The sequence below is a fragment of the Phaenicophaeus curvirostris genome, chromosome 7 (genome assembly GCF_032191515.1).
Source record: "Phaenicophaeus curvirostris isolate KB17595 chromosome 7, BPBGC_Pcur_1.0, whole genome shotgun sequence".
NCBI classification, from domain to species: Eukaryota; Metazoa; Chordata; class Aves; order Cuculiformes; family Cuculidae; genus Phaenicophaeus; species Phaenicophaeus curvirostris.
The window spans coordinates 6,464,479-6,477,844 of record NC_091398.1 but is presented as its reverse complement, the minus strand read 5'-3'; the positions used below and the strand labels follow the sequence as shown (position 1 = coordinate 6,477,844).

Here is a 13,366-nt window from a genome sequence, read left to right as displayed (position 1 = left end):
TCCCTCTGCAGTTTAAAAGGGAAATACATGTGTTTTAGTGCAAGTTCCCAGTGCAAACCTCTGTTGCTCTTGCTGACTGTACTTCTATTAAAAATTCCAGGCATGCCATAGGATCTCAGCAATCGTTGCATCTCAAGCAAAAGATCAAACCTTGATATCAAATGTGACTGGGAAGAGAAGAAAAATTGGTCTTTCCAAGCCCAAGTTGTATCCTGACTGATGCTGTGTATTCACATATTTGCATGTTTTCACAGCCTTTCCAGTGCTGGTTTTGATAATCAACCACTTAACTACTGTAGACTCATTTATTGCACTGCCACCTCAAGCCAAACCTGATGGTGCCACTCATAGAATCACAGAATGGTTTGGGTTGGAAGGGACCTCTAAGATCATCCAGTTCCAACCACTTGCCAGAAGCAGGGACACCTCCCACTGGATCAGGTTGCTCAAAGCCCCATCAAACCTGGCCTTGAACACCGCCAGGGCTGGGGCAGCCACCACTGCTCTGGGCAACCTGGGCCTCACCATCCTCATAGAAAAATATTTCTTCTTGACATCTTACCTAAATCTTGCCTCATTCAGCTTAAAACTGTTCCCCCTTGTCCTATCCCTGTGCTCCCTGATAAAGAGACTCTCTCCAGCTTTCCTGTAGCCCCTTTCAGTACTGGAAGCTGCTCTAAGGTCTCCCTGGATCCTTCTCTTCTCCAGGCTGAACAACCCCAACTCTTTCAGCCTGTCCTCATATGGGAGGTGCTCCAGCCTTTGGATCATCTTTGCAGCCTCGCTCTAACAGATCCACATCCTTGCTGTGCTGAGGACTCAAGAACTGAACACAGGATTCCAGGTGAGGTCTTGTGAGAGTGGAGTAGACAAAGTACCATTAAGAAGCAGACCAGCTTGCTGCAGGATGTCATGGGTGCTAAACAGCTACGTGGCTTCATCAGGTGAGGTCTCAGGAGAGCAGAGAGGCAGAATCCCCTCCCTTATGGTGATTCCAGAAAGGCTGGGACATGGGATAGAGCTGCAAGTGCCTTTAGAGCCCAGCACCTAGGCTGAATGCTGGCTGCAGCTCCTTGCAGGGCAGGTGCTGAGATGACTCACCTTCCCTGGAGGTGTTTAAGGCACGGGTGGATGAGGTATTGAGGGGCATGGTTTAGAGATTGGTGGGAATGGTTGGACTCGATGATCCGGTGGGTCTTTTCCAACCTGGTGATTCTATGATTCTATGAAAAGCAAAGATCTTCCTGGGAATGCCAGTGTGGTTTAGGGGATCAGGCTGGATGTAAGAAAACCTTCTGTGAGTGGCTGGAAATGGCAAGTCCTGACAGCCATCCTTGTGGTGGGAGTGCTGGTTGCCACTGTCACTAGCAAAGGATTCTTCTTACTCAGTCAGGGTGGAATCAGCTGGTACCAGGAACCTTAGGGAAAGCTGCAAGAAGCTCTGCAGCCTATATCCAAGCTGTACCCAGAACCTGTTCCTAGAAAAGAGGGTCTCTCCTTGGGAATTCTTCTCCATCATGGTTCTTCATGGGCAAAACAGCCCCAGCTGTTTCTGCTGCTTGCATGTGGTTCAGTCATGGGCTTTCCCCATTTGTAAGTGGTTTATGTTTTGGTGAGAAGAAGAGAAATACCCAGGGTCAGCTCATCAGTTGTTTGATCCCCCAAGTGTCTGCCCTTGGCCACATCATATGACACTGAGTTCTCCGAGGCGAATTGTTTGAAAAGATGCTTTTTTTTCCATCACTTCTACATTTCCTGCCTCTTCGTTTCTGCTGAATGCCCTGTTGTTCCCAGCATGTGAATACAAGCTCTGTCCCTGGGACCAGGACGGCCCCAACTGCTGGGCACCAGAGGACCTCAAAGACGCCATTTCTTGAATGCACTGATTTTCAGAAGAACCCTCCAAGGCAGGGCAATTACTCTGGCTTTGTGCAAGAACCTTGATCCAGGAGATGGCCCAAGAGGAAGGAGGGGACAGAGGCACAGAGAAGAACCACTTGGAGGGGCAGGGGGAGCCAGCCCTATCGAGAAGAGCTCTGAACCCCTCTTTGTGTTGCTGGACTTACGTAGCAGTGACCCCGTCCTTCCTCTGCCCTCCTATGAGAGCAAATGCTGTGAAAGCGCCTGGGAACCAGTGGCAGAGCAGGGGAAGGAGTTGACAAGGCTGGCATTAGGCTCATTCCCTCCTCAACCCTTTCCTCCTCTGCAGCCCAAGCTGCCCTTTCCCTTTTATTTTTTGTTGTGCTGCATCTGTTCTTCCAGTTGGAAGCCCAAACGCTCTCTGGTTATGTGCTCCCTGGGCGTATGGAGGCACTGGTCCCTGTGCACTCCAGCAGAACCCTGTGCCATGGAAGCCTCCTGGGGCAAACAGCCTGCTCCACACCTCTCCTGGCCTCATCTTTGACTAGTTTGGGTTTTTTTGGTGCATCCCCAGGACCACAGCAACCCTTCAGCTGCTCCCTGCTGTGGAGACGGCTGCCCCGCCTGAGATGCTCCATCCTTCTCACACAGTTCCTCACAGCATTCTACTTCAGAAACTGTCAGCCTCTGGCCTGGACAGGCGCACACTCTCCTGGGTGGAAAACTGGTTGGCTGGCCGGGCCCAGAGAGGGGTGGGAAATGGTGTGAAATCCAGCTGGAGGCCAGTGACAAGTGGGGTTCCCCAGGGCTCAGTGCTGGGTCCAGCCCTGTTCAATGTCTTTGTCAATGACCTGGATGAAGGCATCGAGTGCACCCTTAGCAAGTTTGTGGATGACACTAAGCTGGGTGGAAGTGTGGATCTGCTGGAGGGTAGGGAGGGTTCAGATCCAAAGGGATCTGAACAGGCTGGACTGCTGGGTTGAGACCAATGGGATGAGGTTTAACAAGGCCAAATGCCGGGTCCTGCACTTGGGGCACAACAACCCTGTGCAGCTACAGACTAGGAGAAGTCTGTCTAGAAATCTGCCTGGAGGAGAGGGACCTGGAGGTGTTGGTTGACAGTGACTGAACATGAGCCAGCAGTGGCCCAGGTGGCCAAGAAGGCCAATGGCATCTTGGCTTGTATCAGAAATGGTGTGGCCAGCAGGTCCAGGGAGGTTATTCTCCCTCTGTACTCGGCACTGATGAGACCGCTCCTCGAATCCTGTGTTCAGTTCTGGGCCCCTCACCACAAGAAGGATGTTGAGGCTCTGGAGCGAGTCCAGAGAAGAGCAACAAAGCTGGTGAGGGGGCTGGAGAACAGGCCTTATGAGGAACGGCTGAGAGAGCTGGGGGTGTTTAGCCTGGAGAAGAGGAGGCTGAGGGGAGACCTCATTGCTCTCTACAACTACCTGAAAGGAGGTTGTGGAGAGGAGGGAGCTGGCCTCTTCTCCCAAGTGACAGGGGACAGGACAAGAGGGAATGGCCTCAAGCTCCACCAGGGGAGGTTTAGGCTGGACATTAGGAAAAAAATTTTCATGGAAAGGGTCATTGGGCAGTGGCAGAGGCTGCCCAGGGAGGTGGTTGATTCACCTTCCCTGGAGGTGTTCAAGGGACGAGTGGATGAGGTGCTGAGGGACATGGTTTAGTGTTTGATAGGAATGGTTGGACTTGATGATCCAGTTGGTCTTTTCCAACCTGGTGATTCTATGATTGTATGATCAGGAGAAGACATGCTCCAGCCCAGCTGTAAGGAGCAAATTAGTGGCAGAGAGGATAGGGGACAAGCCAGGCCACCGTGATGAGACCCGTTTTCCTGTACAGGGCTTGGCGGTGCCACAAAGAAGCAGCGATGCCCTGCCAGCTCAGCTAGGACCTGCTCCACAAGGATAGCATCCTTCATGGTAGTCTGTGGCCACTTGTGTGTCACCCCCAGATGTGGGGACTGGGAAGGGTCTCCTAAGTGTCACTAGAGGTCAGTGCTGCACTGGCTGGACTCCGGAGCTTGCTTCTTACCTGGAGCCATAGCAAGATGAAAAGGAGCAAAGGAGAGAGCCTCAGGAAGCTAAAATCATGCTGCACAGCCCAAACGCAGCTGTTGCACCAGCAGGTGCTGTCACAGAGATTTAGCTTGGGAGAAGATTGATGCAATGGAGGTGCTGAGCAGGGAGGTGATGTTACTGGACAACTTTGTTGCCTCTGGCCTGGGTCCCTGCCCTGCTCTCCTCTCCTTGGAGATCCAAGACCTCTCCTTGGAGCTCCAAACCCATTGAATTTACTGCTCTGAATGGAAAGAGTCCAGAGTGCAGGAAGCAGGCAACATGTTGCACTCCTCTATCAGCTTCGGGAGCAAATGACTCGGTGCCTTTCATACAGCCGATCTCCCCTTCTTCCTAAAGGAGCTGGGGCAGAGAAACAGCCAAGTGTTCTCCTAAAAGTGAGGGGTGGGTGGGTAGAAGGTAGGCTCTAGTTCATCTTTCTGGGTAAACGCTGGCAAACAGTGCTGTGCTCCAAGTGCTGGCAGTCCACGTGCGCCTCAGTTTGCCGAGGAACGTGGTTTTGTTTTGATGTGGTTATCTGCTTGGGAGTTTTTTTTGGTTTTGTGGGTTTTTTTTCGGTTTTGTGGGTTTTTTTTCTTAGAAGCGTCTGGGTAAAACTCTCTGATGCTTTTGATCTTTGGGGAATTGTTTTGTTTGCTTGATTTTTCTGTTATATCTTGTAGCTCCCTTTTGTAATCACAGTACCTCTTCTTTGTGTTGCTGCTGTAGAGGAAAGCTGAAAGCAACCTGTTCGTCTGCAGTTTGTGCTGATGCCACAAGGATCCTGCCAAAATAAGCCTGACTGATAGACTTCAGACACCAGATCTGTGTTGCAGCTGACTTCAGCACCTCCACAGCACCCCCCAAACCAGCCCTCTGTTTCCACACTGGATGACAGAGAGTATCTTGGTGAGAAATGGTCAACTCTAAACAACAGATACATGGGGAAGGACTGCACCATGGCATATGCTCTTCCCCACGTGCCTGGAGGAGGGCAGATGGAGCGGTCAGACTTCTCTCCCTCATCCCATCCCCGCGCGCTGCTTGCTGTAAGCAAGCCTTTGTGAAGGAACAGAAATTGCTGCCTGGGTTGGAGGTGTTTCTCACCTTCATGAAAACAAACAAGCTGATTTGTTTCTTAATTGCTTGTCCACAGGAGCTGTGAGGCTTCATCTGTATGTGAAGGGAGCTGGGAGTTTTGCTCTGTTTGATCGTGTGCTCTGGTGCCCCAGCTTCAAAGATCTCTTTGGTTTTCCACTCCCTTTTATGTCCCATCTCTTGAAATCACACTCCTGCATGAAGGCACAAACTCTGGACAGCTGAAGGGTTCCAAATGCAATTATTTTGCAGAGTGTTTCAATAAATTAGCAGCTCAACTCTTTTCCAGACAGCACTTACTTTTCAATTGGCCCCTGTCTGTGCAGCCTGCAGTGTGCGTTGGACCTTGTCTTCAGGATGTCGGCTTGAGAGGACAGAGCTGGGTATCCTTAGCTCTGGTTCAGACCTGGATGTTACTCCGTCCAGGTTTTTGCCCTGTAAAACAATTATCTGCAATTTCATCTCAATTGGAAATTTCTTCCGTTTGGTTTTCTCAATGTAAAGACAAGGAGTTCCTTCCAGCGAGTTGTCTCTGTGAAATGGAAATGCAAAGTACCAGCACCCAGAGCTGCTGCTGAAGAAGAAAAGTTGGCATAAGCATCTGCAGATACTTTTTTTTTAATAGCCTTTTATTTATTAAGCTACTTTGGAGTCTGATTCACTTGCTTTGCTCAATATTTATTAGTACTTCACCTGCCTTGAACTGGTTTCTGCAAGCACTTTGATAAATGGATTGTCTTTCCTGGAACCATGTCCCAACATCAGCTAATCAGTATCCTCAGCGTGATTGCCAAAGTATCACTCTCGTAAATCAAAGATGGCAAGGAGAAAAGCCCCAGGGCCAGCAGCACATGGCTTGTTTGGAGGTAGGATGGCAACCCAAGCACTGATCTCCACGTGTCCGTGGGGTTCAGTGTTTGAATAAGGGATCGCTCCCATTGTCTGAGGTCTCCATGTAGCTCAGGGCTGTCTCCGTTTTAATTGCGCACTGTGCTGCTCTGCCTGATCTACTTTATTCATACCAAACAGTAGCATCACCTGTTGACCTGGCTTAGGGAGCTGCTGGAGGAGTCTGGCTGCGCTTTTTGCAACTGAATACCAGTACCTGGTAGCAGCTGCCAATTACATGCAGAAAAGGTGACTCCCCTGTCTTTGGTAACAGAATCAGAGAACGGTTTGGCTTGGAAAGGACCTTCAAGCTCACCCAGTTCCAACTCCCCTGACAGGGGCAGGGACACCTCCCACTGGATCAGGTTGCTCAAAGCCCCATCCAACCTGGCCTTGAACATCTCCAGGTACGGGGCAGCCACGATCTCTCTGGATAATCTGTGCCAGTGCCTCACCACCCCCCCAGGAAAACATTTCTTCCTAATATTTCATCTAAATCTCCCCTCTTTCAGCTTAAAACTGTTCCCCTGTGTCCTATCCTTGCACTCCCCAATAAAGAGTTCCTCCCCAGCTTTCCCGTAGCCCCTTTCAGTACTGGAAGCTACTCTAAGGCGTCCCTGGATCCTTCTCTTCTCCAGAAGAGAACAATCCCGACTTTCTCAGCCTGTCCTGTATGGAAGGTGCTCCAGCCCTCAGTTCATCTTCATGACCTCCTCTGGACCCGCTCCAACAGATCCATGTCATTGCTGTGCTGAGGATTCTAGGTGAGACCTCATTAAAGCAGAGTAGGAAAAATGCCATCAAGCAGCAGACCAGCTTGCTGCAGGATGTCACGGGTGCCACACAACTACCTGGCTTCAGAGAATGACTTGACAGATTTGGGGCAGGAAAACTGCACAAGGTCTGTGAGAAACCAGTGGGTCTCGGGGTCCCTGGACTCCTGTAATACCTGGTACTGCTAGCACAGGCTGGACTCAGTTGGAAATTGAGTTTGCATTACCATTTCAGAGGTTTTCAATCCATCCTGCTAGTGAGTAGGTTTGGGCTTTCTGAAAGGGTTTACTGCAGCTGAAGCATCATCATGGCATCCAGATGCCCACTGAACCTGTTCGTGTACGTTGTGCCTTCAGCGCCCACTTACAGGACTCTGACATCCAGGAGCCACACCATCCTCACACTTGCACACGCTGTGCAGTGAGAACAACCATCCCCAGTGCCCTTTCCAGACCGCTTCTGCCCTCACTCACTGCAGAAAGGTCCCTCACTCCTGTCCTATCATTCCCTAGGCCTAAAGGACTGAGGTGCACATGGATTGGGTGGCGATGTCTTTGTAGGAAAGAGCCTGGAAACCTCAGTTAAAGATGACCCTGCCATGGACAGCCTCCCTGGGCTGGGGTCAAGGAGGTTTGGGATATTTCACCAGGTGCCTCATGGGTGTGATCACAGCTTCTCCTGTAATATCTCACATGTGTCCGCAGTGTCTAATAAATGCTCGCTCTTTCCTCAGCCGAGGAGTCAACCACCCTTGCTCCTCTCACCCTTGCTGCCTGCTTTTCACAAACCAGGCAGGAATCAGGAGCTGTACCTGGCTGCTGAACTTGCTGGAGATGCGTCACCGGGGATGGCACAGGGAGCCACGAAGCAGGTGAGCACAGCGCGGCTGCACACCCTGCTTTCTCAGAAACACCCAGGCTGGAGCAGAAAGCGTAAGCAAAGCGCTGCCCTGGTATTTTTTAGCCAGGACAGTGAGGGCTGTGGCTCTGGGCACCCAGACCAGCACCTTCTCTTTCACCCAGAGCCAAGCTGTGCTCTGTTAGCATCCTGTCCAGCCCTGGGGCTGCAACTGGCCTCTATGGCTCTTCGTTTTCTGGCCTCATGTTTTCTCTGCTGCCTGGCAATGCGAGATGGGTGTTGGGCTTTCCTTGGCCCTCCCTGGCAGTCCTAGCTGTCCTTCTCTCCTTTCTAAGTATTAACTGATGAACAATCCCCGGGGAGGTGTTTGAGCAGCGTTCTCCGTGCTGAGGTTTTTCCTGTGGCCTAGGATGCGTTCAGGCTGCAGCAGCTGTTCCCATGCACCTGCTGAAGGATCCTCCTTATCCATCTTCCAAGGGCAGTGAGATGGGTACCACTGCCTGCTGGCACCCAGGGTGGGCTGCCCCAGCCCTGCCTCCCTCCCTAGGTGTCAGCCCTCTCTGGAAGTGGCATCATTGGCACAGCCAGGCTGTCTTGGGGACCAGACATTGTCCCATGGATCTGAACCTCTCAGTAGGGCAAAAAATAATTTAGCAGCTCATCAGCTAGAATCATAGAATCACCAGGTTGGAAAAGACCCACTGGATCATTGAGTCCAACCATTCCTATCAAATACTAAACCATGCCCCTCAGCACCTCATCCACCTGTGCCTTAAACACCTCCAGAGACGGTGACTTGACTTAACCACCTCCCTGGGCAGCCTGTTCCAGTGCCCAATGACCCTTTCCGTGAATTTTTTTTCCTAATGTTCAGCCTAAACCTCCCCTGGCGGAGCTTGAGGCCATTCCCTCTTGTCCTGTCCCCTGTCACTTGGGAGAAGAGCCCAGCTCCCTCCTCTCCACAACCTCCTTTCAGGTAGTTATAGAGAGCAATGAGGTCTCCCCTCAGCTTCCTCTTCTTCAGGCTAAACAACTCCAGTTCTCTAAACCCCAGCTCTCTAGCTAACAGCTTGGGATGTAGATGATGCGAGACCACTCCTAATTAGTTGCTTTCCTGTCTTATTCATTTGGAGATTGGTAAGGGGGAAATGTGATATTCCCTGAAAATGCCTGTGTGGAGTAGGGAGGGAGAGGTGGCATTTTTAAAAAGGCAGTTTGGGGATGAATCTATATTTAATGTCTGGACGTTGCTATGGAGAAGCTGGACGGAGGCCATCAGGAAATAGCACCTGGGTGAAAAGGGACCGTGGGCCCAGGGAGAGGTTCCTGTGGGGCTCCCTGCTCACCCAGGTGGTTTGTGCTGGCACCTGAGGTGGGCTGGGTCCCCAGGGCGGCGCTGCCCACACAGGTACCACATGGTGGGTGTCATCTGCCCTGCTGCCCCTCCAGAGAGGAGGGTTGTGGATGGGGGGCTGAGCAGAGAGGATGGGCAGGCAGAGGATGAGGAGCACTGATGAGGAGCTGTACCCACAGCTGTCCCCTCCACGCCGTGAGCTTCTCTTTAAAAAAAATATAATCTCTGTCACTTAACAAAAATGTTTCAGGCCTTTTGGGTTTTTCCCTGTGATTAAGTCTAATGAGAAGAGACAGCGGAGGATTTCTTGGTATCTGCTTGCTGATTTCAGCTTTACCTCTGTTGTGACAGAAGATATAATGCTGTTATTCCCGAGCAAGGACTTGAGGCGGTGTGACCGCAGCCCTGATGGCAGAGCAGCCTCGCGGCCGGGCATCCTGATCCTTTCCCAGCTGCCTCACGGGGCAGGCTGAGCTGCCGTGGCCCGCGGAGTACTGAGTGGGGGGAAAAATAAAGTGGCAGAAGAAATCAGGATGGAGGAAAATGTTATGTGAACCTTGACAGCGTTGCCATGGTAACAGGGACCTGCCAGCTAGTGCTGCAGGCTGGCACTGCGGGCAGCATGCACGCTCTTATCTGGGCTACACAGAGCTGGTGGGACAGAAAGGTTGTGATTTCCCCTGGGGACGGCAGCAGCAGCCTTGGGAAGATGCTCTGGGAGGTGACGGCAGGGTAGAGATGCAGCTCTGGGAAGCGATGGTCCCGTGGGCAGTCTGGCCTCCCCTCCTGCCTCGCTTTGCATCCTCGCTGCTGCACTCACAAGGAGCCAAAGCCTCGGCCGCAGCTCCAGTGCCACTTCCAGAGCAGCCTCGATGTGCAGCCACCTTTACCCAGCTACCGCCTGACCACGAAGGCCACAATTGGCGGGGTTAGTCATGCTGGTGGGAAGCAGTGATTCCTCCTTGTGAGAAAACACCGAAGGTTGGGCTATGTTTTAATTCCTCTCAGGAGCAAAACCCAGACTTTCACACATTGCTCATCAAACCAAAAGAATCCACTGGCCCGCAGCACCCGCTGGGCAAGCGCCTGCAACTTTCACCCTGGCAGGAGCTGTTTGCATCCCTGGCCAAAGCACCTCCAGATCATCCCAATCCCCTTCCCCAGCCACCTGTCTGCCAGGTTGCCTTGAAGTCAGAGGAGACCCTGTCCCATAGGGGTCACACAGCACCGTGGGTCTTGCCCTGCTGGTGTCTGTGGCCAGATTTCAGCTCTGAATGCAGCTCTGGGGGGGCTTCAGCTTGCTCCACCTTCCTGGAGGCCAAACTGCTCTGGGTTGTGGGACAGACAGCATGAATCGGGTCCCTTGAGGCAGTGCTCTTGGGGTGGGAAGAGGTTTGGCTGGAGGTATCTCCACGGATGGGGCTGATGCAGGCAGCAGAGCTGGCTAGCAACAACCTCGCTGCAGCCGGTGGGCTGGGGAGCAAGGCTGCATGCAGTAATTGATTTAACGATGCTGTGCTGTAATTACTGGCAGCGCATTTGCCCCCAGCCACTGTCGTGCTCTAGAGGGAGAAAGCGCCCTTCCAGCCTCTGCCTTGTGTGCCTGGGGGTGGGGGTTGCTTGCTTTACAGCCATGTGAGAGGCAGTGTAGGAAAGACTAAGTAAAAATAAACCGGAGTAAAAATAGACCCACGTGTACCTGCTTTCTATGGGAAATGCGGGGAATTTTGACATTAAGCAAAAAATGAGAGTGAAGGTGACCCTTGCAGCTCACTCTCTGAAAACCAGGGCCCATCTGTGGGTGGGGGAGACGCGCTTTGGTCTGGTGCAGCCCCTGAAGGCAAACAGAGGTGGGCAACATCAGCAGAAGCGAGCATTGCACTTGGGGAGCTGTGCCAGACAGAACATCTGGGCTGATGCTGATGGCACAGAGGCTGCTGTGGAAAGCCTGTCTGCCTGCCCCTGCTGCTGGGGTGCCTGGTCCTGGCATTGGCTGCACTGCTGCTTCTGTTAAGGGGCTGAGAAGCTGCACCTCGAATACCGTGTGCAGTTTTGGACCCCTCACTACAAGAAGGATGCTGAAGCCTTGGAGTGTGTCCTGAGAAGGGCATCTCAACTGGTTGAAGGGTCTGGAGCACGGGGCTTATGGGAAGCTGCTGAGGAAACTGGGGCTGTTCAACCTGAAGAGGAGGCTGAGGGGAGACCTCATCACACTCTACACTTACCTAAAAGGAGGGTGCAGTGAGGTGGTTGCTTGTCTCGTCTCCCAAGTAACAAGTGATAGAATGAGAGAAAATGGCCTCAGGTTGTGCCAGGGGAGGTTTAGATTGGATATTAGGAAAAATTCCTTTACTGCAAGAGTGGCAAAGCACTGGCAGAGGCTGCCTAGGGATGTGATGGAGTCACCATTTCTGGAGATATTCAAAAAATGTGTAGACATGGCATGTTGGGACATGGTGGTGTTGGGCTGACGGTTGGACTTCATGATCTTGGAGATCTTTTCCAACCTTAATGACTGATTCTATGATTCCATAAGTTCCACTGAGAGCTGTTTCAGGCACCCCCTGCAGAGCTTCTGGTCCCTGGTGCATTTGAGAGTGTGCCCACCATCGTGACCATGGTGAAAGGCAGCTTATGGGCCCAGCCTTGGGTGCAGTTTCCTCAAACCCTGCTGTAGCTCCAGACAGCTGCAGGCTAAGCTTTGAAATCCAGCAAATGCTGCTCTGTCCTGAATACAGATGGAGTTATTGCTCACTCAGAAAGGGCAAGGTGGAAAAAACCTGCTATTAAGCTAAAAATCTGGGATGTTTTCTTGGGAGTTTCCCATAGGAAGATGCCCAGTCTGGATTAAAGATGTCACAGGGCAGGGACTCCATCTCGGCCTTTGCTAATTAACAAAATATGTAAATGCACCTCTCCCCTCTGTGTTGCTTCTTCCCTCTTTTGCATTTTTCCTTAGCTGTTGTAACCTTCCTCTCTGCCCAGCTAAGCTGTCTTGTGCTTGAGCAATGCCTCTGGGCTGACCTAACTTTTCTTGTACGCAAAAAGGAAACATCAGGATTCATCTTTAATTGCACCAATGGGAAAAGAAAATGTCAATGGCATTATAATGGCAACAGAGCCCCACCTAGATGTGTGCGTGGTCCTGGTGCATGGGGAGGTCCAGACGTCAGAGGCTGGGCTGTGTGAGGCTTTTGGAGCTGACAGCTGGAGCTGTGACGCTGCGCAAGGCTCATCTCTACGTACCAACACCCATAAAGCATTAAAAAATCCAGGCAGAGTTCCTGTCTGAGATCTGCCCAGGTTGTTTGTGCCAGGACTGCTGGTTTGCATTTTGCTTTTCCTTATGTTGCTTCCTTAGGTATTTTTATGATGCAGCAATCCTCACAGACTCATCTGGGCTGGGCAGTGAGTTGTGGGGATACCCTGAGTGTCCTGAATCACAGGCTTTCTTGATACGAGCTGTGGAGGAGCTCCTCATGCACTTGGTACCATGCAGATGCCTCCAACTTCTTCACAGGTACTCGGGGCCCATTGCAAACCCATTTGGTAGAAATCAGTCAGCTGTGTTGAAGCTGGGGGAGCAGCATTGGCCTCAACATGCCGTACAATGTAAGGTCAAAAATATAGAAAGCAAAGACTCGCTGGGGAAGCAGTGTTTCAACCTGGGGAGTGATGCCTTAGGTGGCTAGGTACAGCCCCCAGGCATGGAAAAAAGGGGTTTGCTGGGGGCAAGGGTGGATTTAGCTGATTAAACACAGTGAGAACATACCCAAACCCAGAAGGGCAGCAGCTGTGTCTTGTCCTGGCTCTTGTCTCAAGCAGTGTGTCCATGCAAGGAGCCTCATGTACGGCACGGACTTTGTCTGACTCCTGAGAAGAATTGTCCTCATGTTTCCTCTCTGCAGTAGCTCTTGAGCAGACCTCTGTCAAGTGCTGAGAGTGGCAGCAGATCCTTGGAGCCAGCAACCCTCAAAGCAAATGTGAACAGTGAGTGACATCTTGCAACAAGACAACCTCCTCAAGTTCCCAGGAACCCCCTTCTTCTCCTTCCTGCAAATTTCTGGAGTACAGAGCAAGGCCAAGTGTCATGGTGCTCAAGTTTAACAGGAGCTCCTTGAGCTGAGGTTTTTAAGACCCTTTTGATATGCTGGTTCCCACAGGAGCAGGTGCCATCTGGCTTGTTTTAGGGCAGAATAACCCTTGGGCAACAGCATTTTGGTGTGCTGTTACGTGGGCTCAGGAAATCAATTCCAGCCAGTGATGGAGACTTCCAGGCACCCGTGGTGAGAACTATGAGGGCAAAAGTGTGTATGGGCAAATGTGCAACGGCAGCTGTCTTGGCAATTGGAGGTGGGAAGGAGGGACAAGCTGACAGCAGGTGAGTGCATTGTATGCTCCTGGCTTTGTGCACGGGCAAAGCTGACTCCTGGGAAGGGCAGCAATCTCTTTTTGT

At 51.7% G+C, this 13,366-nt stretch overlaps 1 long non-coding RNA gene across 2 annotated transcripts; it reads left to right on the top strand.

Annotated features, from left to right (window-relative positions):
* Positions 1 to 228: 228 nt before the first annotated feature.
* Positions 229 to 5,326, top strand: LOC138722473 (uncharacterized). Of its 2 annotated transcripts, XR_011337710.1 has the most exons (3): positions 229 to 844; positions 4,668 to 4,847; positions 5,095 to 5,326. It is a non-coding gene; the product is annotated as an uncharacterized lncRNA (long non-coding RNA). The 2 variants fall into 2 exon arrangements; XR_011337709.1 differs by lacking the exon at positions 229 to 844 and having other exon boundaries at positions 3,955 to 4,847.
* Positions 5,327 to 13,366: the final 8,040 nt, after the last annotated feature.